We start from the raw sequence: 7,033 nt of genomic DNA on the forward strand, positions 1-7,033 counted from the left end.
ACCGCATATTTTTCAAGGTCGTGACCTCCCTGACAGTTGACCCCTAACCGGTAACAAGAGTATGGGCGTCATTGTGTCATATTGCATAGCACAAGATGAGGCGTTGAATTCTGAACATTTTGGCGTTAGTTGCATGCAAATTGAATAAAAATTGACCGTGTTATCGTAAAAAGACGATTTTGACCTTTTTGTGACCTTGACCTTTGACCCGAACGATCCCAAAATCTAATCGAATGCTTCCTGGCTAATAACCAATCATCCCACCAAATTTCATGCAATTCGGTTTAATACTTTTTGAGTTATACGAATCACAAGATTACAAATAAATAAATAAATAAATAAATAAATAAATAAATAAATACACGCCGACCAAAACATAACCTTTCGCAGAATGCGAAGGTAATGACCGCGTTTAAGGTCCTAGAACAGTTACGACAGTGATTTTGGTGTACATTTCCAATATTTTAGGTAAATACAGAAATGATATATCCAACTGTAGTGAAATGTACATGACAACTCTAATACTCATCATTTACTGTCAATAATTACTGTTCATCGGCATCCACATCGTCATCCTCGTCCGTACTCTCCACATCATCTGATGACCGATTCTCGCAGTCTGACAGTTTGCACATATCAATGCACTTAAGTCCATTTGCCAGACATACACAATTTGGCAGCGTACACTTCCTTGGACATTTGCAGGCCAGTAGAGCCAAGGTAGCCTCAGGTGCTGGCTGACCATCCATCCAATCCACTACCATTAATTTATCGGCTCCATCCATGTCAATTTTCCACCCTCTGCCAATGGGACTTGGTACACCTGGGTCTTGCTCAAGACATCTTCTCCATATTCCAGCCTGGTAGTTTGCCCTTTGTGCATGTTTGACTAAGCAGTCCCTGCAGGGTGGAAGCTGATGACTCTCCATCTCACCTTTCTTAACACAGAACAAGCTGTACCTGAGATCATTGACCTTGGTGAATGCTGCTTTGGGGCCATAGAGGAGACATGTGACACACTCTAGTTTGTTCATCAGTTCTGAGGAGAGGTCCCATTCCTGGCCCAACTCTGTGAACGTGTTCTTGATGTCCCTGTTGTTGGTCACTAATTTTAGAGCACTTGGCTTCCCTTTACCTGCGAAAGCACTGGTATTGTCACATCCAGTGTAAGCATGTCCATACCGATAAGAGCTCTGCAGACATCTATGCCGAGAGTGGCAGCGACTTTCCCGATGTCAACTAATCTAGTTCTGGTTCTAGTTCCACATTTCTGGAATAACGGAGCTCCTATCTTGCCATGGAATGCCAAACACATGATAAAGACATCTGTGTCCTCTGCGCATATCACGACAGCCTGGTAGCCCTCTCTAGCAGCATGGACAGCATGGAAAAGTAGGTGCCCATCTGCTTCCTCCTGCTGGCACTGGAGATCTGGTACCTTTTCACTGCCCTGTGATGTAATTCTGTAGCATTTGTCATCTACAGTTACATACAGAATCTTCTCATGTAGTTTCTCTCTGTACACTGGCTTCCTCCATTCACTGACGATGAAGCTAATCAGACTGGTTTTGTTAGTTATTCCTGGCAGGAAACTTCTCCATTGCCTCACAATCTGTGCGCTCGTGATACCCTGCAGCTGGTGTCCAGTCTCTTCACCTCGTGCCGATCTCTCACTGTTCTTGATAGAATTCTCTCGATACGTGTCGAACGCAACATCTATTCTGGTACTTTTACTTCCTTCACGCAATGCCATGGACAGTATTGTAGTGGCAATGTCTCCAAACGTAGCTTGATCACCCTTTACTCTTTGAACTAAGTTCATTCCATCGACCACAGAAGCCGGATCTTGTGGGAGTTGGTCTGCTACTGTCACATTCTTCTGCAAAGTAGTGGCTTAGGAAGCTTTGTTTGTTTTCCTGAGTAATCCGTCTGGGGTAGAGAGAGCCCTGGGTAGTGGTCCCAAGGGGTGAGAGAGGATGTCCTCCATCGTGAGATTGCGCCCTTGTGCCATCACTATGATGCGACCAAACAGAGACCGGTCAGCTTTCAAGATTATGTCCTTCCCACTTGTTTTCACTACCTCCTTCTTACACATATTTGTGAACGTCTTCAGCTTGTTAGTTTTCATCGTATCGTGAAATGGTTTCGCTGATGGGTCGTTCTCCAGTCTCTCGTTCTGGAAAGTGGCATAACTCTGCTCTCCAATATCACATGCCTTCATCAGGTCAGAGGCAATGTCTCTGGGTGCCGATTTTGCAGTAGAAATGCTTATGAGGTCTTGCTTCTCTGAGAATGGGTTGACCCAGGCTTGAATGAGGCTGACGACTGCCGACACTGTTTCCTCATCTTTTTTGGATTCTGGGCTGCTGTAGATCAGCATGGTTGAGTTCTGATTGGTTACCATGCACCATGTCTCTTAAGTGTCCAAGAAATGCACTGCGGTACTCTGCTATTATGTAGTACCTTTTGATGGCTCCTGCTTTTAGGCTGAACCGTGACGTGCCTCCAGGAGTCTGAGTGTCCTTGTTCACCGTAACCTCAATTGTCTGATCTACAGGTATCCGGCCAAAGGGATTATTGCTGGACCTCTACACCGAGAAATGACCTTCCTGGAAGGCTCTATGTACATCAGGATTCTTCTCGGGAAGATTTGTCATCTGAGCAAAGTATGCAGACAGGTACCTGGCATAGTTGACCTTATCGTAGGCAAAACACCATGGGATCAAAGTTCTAATGGCATTGATGTGCAAATCCCAGTTTCCCTCATGAGAAGCACGCAGAAGGCCAAGTATCACGTGCTCTACCATGTCTATGTATGACATCCAATATCCCGATAGCTCCCCATTGTTGTGGCAGAGGTGTTCCGTGAAGGCTCTCCACAGGATCATCAACTCTAATAATTGTGGACTGTCGAGGAGATCACTGAAGTTATGTTGGTTGAGATCATCAGCTATGTCGTTCACTTTGTCTATACACGATTTGATCACAGCACTCTTCTCCTCATTGCTGTCTACCCATCGTGTAAACTCTGCCCACGCCAGTCTCATCAAAGCTTCATAGATGCACTTGTGGACCCTGATAGCACGATTGTACTGTTTGCCGTCAATTACCCCATTAATGGACCCCTCCGCGACTATCCCTGCTTCTATGCATACGTCCTTCAAACCTGCATCACAGAACCGCTTTCCTATGATACTCAGTGCATTCATGATGGTGTGGAATGTTCCCATCCTCAAAAGTACATGGGAAAAACGCTCTTTGTGCTTCCAGGCAATTTCAACGGCTTTTGCATAGAGTGCTTGATCCATGACTATGACAAGAGTGTCCAGAGATAGCTCATTTCTAATCAGATCTGACTGCTTGAGAATTTCATAAACTGTAGTCAACTCTGTAGCTGGTGCATTGATGGTGGGCAGGTACCCAACAACATCTTCTGAGATTGATTATTGGTCCCTGGTTTTGATATTATACCCAGTCCAACTTGGGATTGTCTGACAGTCTGAGTTTGTTTGTCTTGCCAGGACCCATGCCAGGTTCTTGTTACAGGTGACTTGAGCAGACTCTTGTGCTTCCAGGATGTGGCTCTTGCTGGTTGGTAGAGGTTGTGGACCTACACGTGCACAGGCTACATAGACTTCCAGCTCTTCATGTTCAATGTTGACTGATCTTTGTTTCAGTTTGTCAATGATTGGAAGTTCAGTCGTGGGTGGATGAGGTCCATAGACCTTAGGTTGGACCACGATTCTGTTGACTCGATGTGACGTACCTTTTCCAGTAAGTGTCTCCTCCAGTCTGTCTATATTATCCCATGCAAGATTTGTGAAGACATAGGGCTTGATGGAGACTGGTAGAACAGCTCTCTGGTTGAAGCCCATTGCTAACTTCTGGAGACACAGAGCGGTATCATTCTCTTCCAGCTGGTCATAAGACACCCCATGTCCAAACTTATTCAGTGTCTGAATGACCTCAATGTTTCCAGTGAGTGCTTTTACCGCATAAGGATGTGACGAAGTCTGATCTATGATCTTGTTGACATCTGTAGACTTGGCTTTCCAAAGCTTGAGCTCCGGATGTAGAGTTTGATTTTCCAAGACAACATCCTTTAATGATGCACAGCAGGGAACCATCAACAACTTTCCCTTGTCGTCGGGAAATATTTCCACTGCACCTCCAAGCTCGGACTTCAGTCTTCTGTGCATATTCTTCTTCGTTGAATCCTTCAGAAGATTAACTCCACCATACAACATTCATGACTCCAGTTTTGTGGTCAAGGATGTGACTGGTATAAGTCTCTTGTTGGGAATAGTATCTGCTCTGATGTATTCGAAAAGTTCTTCGTAAGCTTCTCCTTCAACCTTGTGATCCAGTATAAATTCATGTGTCTCTTTCTCTTCTTCATTCTCATTGTCTCTAGTATAATTCCTATGGCATGAAGTGCGATAGTGTGCCTCGGCGGCAACAATGTCTCTCCTGGTTAGTGCTACCATCCTTTCGTCTCCCTTTCTGACGGCACTCTCTCGTAGTGTTTGATCTACTCTCAGTTGTGAAGCTAGCGTAAGTTTTTCACGTGTATTGGAGTGCTTTTGGTACTTGACCTTGCTACAGAATATGCAGATCGGATCATAAACTCTTGATTCTGTTGTCGATCTTCTGGAAGACCGTTTTGGAGGACACCTACTACTACCAGGTAGATCACTACTGCTTTCACCTGCTTTCCTTTTCAAAGTCTCCAAGTCTCTTTTCATGGTGAAGATGCTTCTACATTTTCAATGATAGAACATAATTGGAACTTCTTTGTCCTCAAGCGTTTTTGCAACATCTAAAATGGGGACATGGTTCCTGACTTTGGCAGCTTCAAGTAAGGTTAGCCAGGAGTCATGACTTTGAGGACTGATTAAATAATCATCTTCGTCGGATACTGCCTGGTGTATGACGCTCAGTTTCTTGGCGGGTCCCTGGGGCGTTTCCATGCTGACGGACATGTAATGCTTGTCTACTGTATTCCAGGCCTCTTATGTAGAACTTCCACAGCTACCACGATACCTGAAAAAGAGAATATAAACATTATATTACATATATATATATATATATATATCTATAAATATACATACATTCAGCCTGGGGGGTTTGTCGGTATCAAATTGGGGGGGAGGGATGCTCATAGTGACTATCTTGGCCGCTACAATGCCCAGTACCCTATATATAGCAGGTTTTAGACCACTGAGAGCAGTGATACTGATGTCTATGACTAGGTTTGAGGGGTCGGATATATCATTTCTGTATTTACCTAAAATATTGGAAATGTACACCAAAATCACTGTCGTAATTGTTCTAGGACCTTAAACGTGGTCATTTAAATATGTGTCTGCAGCCATTTTGGTGGCCATCTTGAATTTAAATATTAAGGCTGTATCCAATATTTTAGGTAAATACAGAAATGATATATCTGACCCCTCAAACCTTGTCGTAGACACCAGTATCACTGCTCTAGGTGGTCTAAAATCTGCTATATATAGGGTATTGAGCATTTGGCGGCCATTTTGGAGAAGGGGGATAACTCCCATAAAGCTGCCATTGCCACAATGCTATCACATGTTTTCTAACTCCAGGGGTCTACACCATCCCCAAAATCACTATGAGCATTCTCCCCCAATTTGATACCGACCAACCCCCCAGGCTGATCGGCTATAGTAGGGATCCCATGAATCAGTTCTCGGACAATTCTTATTCATAATTTACATCAATGATTTGGACAATGGCGGTAAGTGTAGGCTTTCCAAATTTGCAGATTACACCAAGTTTGGAAGTGAAGTGTACTCGTAATTGCGACTAGCATGAGTTTATAATTACTTGTTGACCATGTTTGGAGAGTAATCGTTGAAAAAAAGTCTAATTAAAACGAGGTTTTAAATTAATGGTAAATTGTTTTCCATCGTGGGCATGTGAGGTTCAGTCAATGACCTACATATACTGTGTACGTATATCCTGAACATGTGCAGCAAGCCGGCACTCATGGCCACCAGGTCACATACATTCAGCCACCAAGGTTTTGGTGGCTGAATGTATGTTTTGTTTTGGTGGCTGAAAACCACATATCGTTTTGCCACCAAGGTTAAAGGGAGTGGACACTCTCCTTTCCCGTTCCACATCGAACGCTCTGGTTCTTCGTGTAAACTATTTAAATATAAGCAGAGGTTAATGACTAGTCTCAAGTACATAATATGTTCAAGTAGGTACACTAGATATGAGAAGTAAATTTAACTGAAATTAATTTTTGTTGTGAAGAAAGCAAAAAAAAAAAAAATGTCTACTGTCTGATGTTGACAAATAAAAACTTGTTTTAAGCAACTTTTCAAACATACATTGCAATAAATGAAGTCCCGCATCTTAAAGCCTTGATGGCTTTCACTCCAACTCGGTTTATAAGTAAATGTGGGCCTTGTCACAAGTTGAAGTAATACTACGGTGACTTGAGACTTGGCTCAAGTGACTTGTTGACATCTCTGGCTTTAGGTAGAGCTAGTGGAGTCGGATGAGTCTTTGGATTGCCACTGATAACATGTAATCCGGTGCTCAGCCTGGTGTTAGCTTAGCGGTTAGGGTGGTGACTTGGAATCCTAGATTCCTGAGTTCCAACTCCGTTTTCCACTGAATTAACACCAGGGGGTTGACTCAGCCTGTCATCCTTCTGAAGTTGGCGAAATGAGCACCAGTAAACTGGGAATAGGGACACTGCATCAACGGCATGGCTGTGCCCCTAACCAATGATGCAACCAGCAGCCAAAAAGGCAGCAAACTATGGGATTCAGTGCTACCTGCCACAGGGTCAGGTTGTCGGTGACCAAACTGACTCCCCTCACTGGCTCACCAGTGGGCAGGGTGACTGTGACACCCTGAAGGAGTAAAAATAATATCTGACAAGGAGTGGATGAGCTATCTTTGGGAGCCAATGGCCATCCTTTAAGGAAATGTTGCCTCCTTAAAAACGCCTTTCCTGTTAGACTGGTTTGTGGCAACTCGCGAAGCCTGGGAG

At 43.9% G+C, this 7,033-nt stretch overlaps 1 pseudogene; it reads right to left on the reverse strand.

Moving 5' to 3' along the window:
* Positions 1-3,443: 3,443 nt before the first annotated feature.
* On the reverse strand, positions 3,444-4,970 carry LOC147030522 (uncharacterized; annotated as a pseudogene).
* Positions 4,971-7,033: the final 2,063 nt, after the last annotated feature.

Source organism: Eptatretus burgeri, chromosome 3 (assembly GCF_056783735.1).
Source record: "Eptatretus burgeri isolate ZD-2024b chromosome 3, Ebu_testis_v1, whole genome shotgun sequence".
In the NCBI taxonomy this organism is placed as follows: Eukaryota; Metazoa; Chordata; class Myxini; order Myxiniformes; family Myxinidae; genus Eptatretus; species Eptatretus burgeri.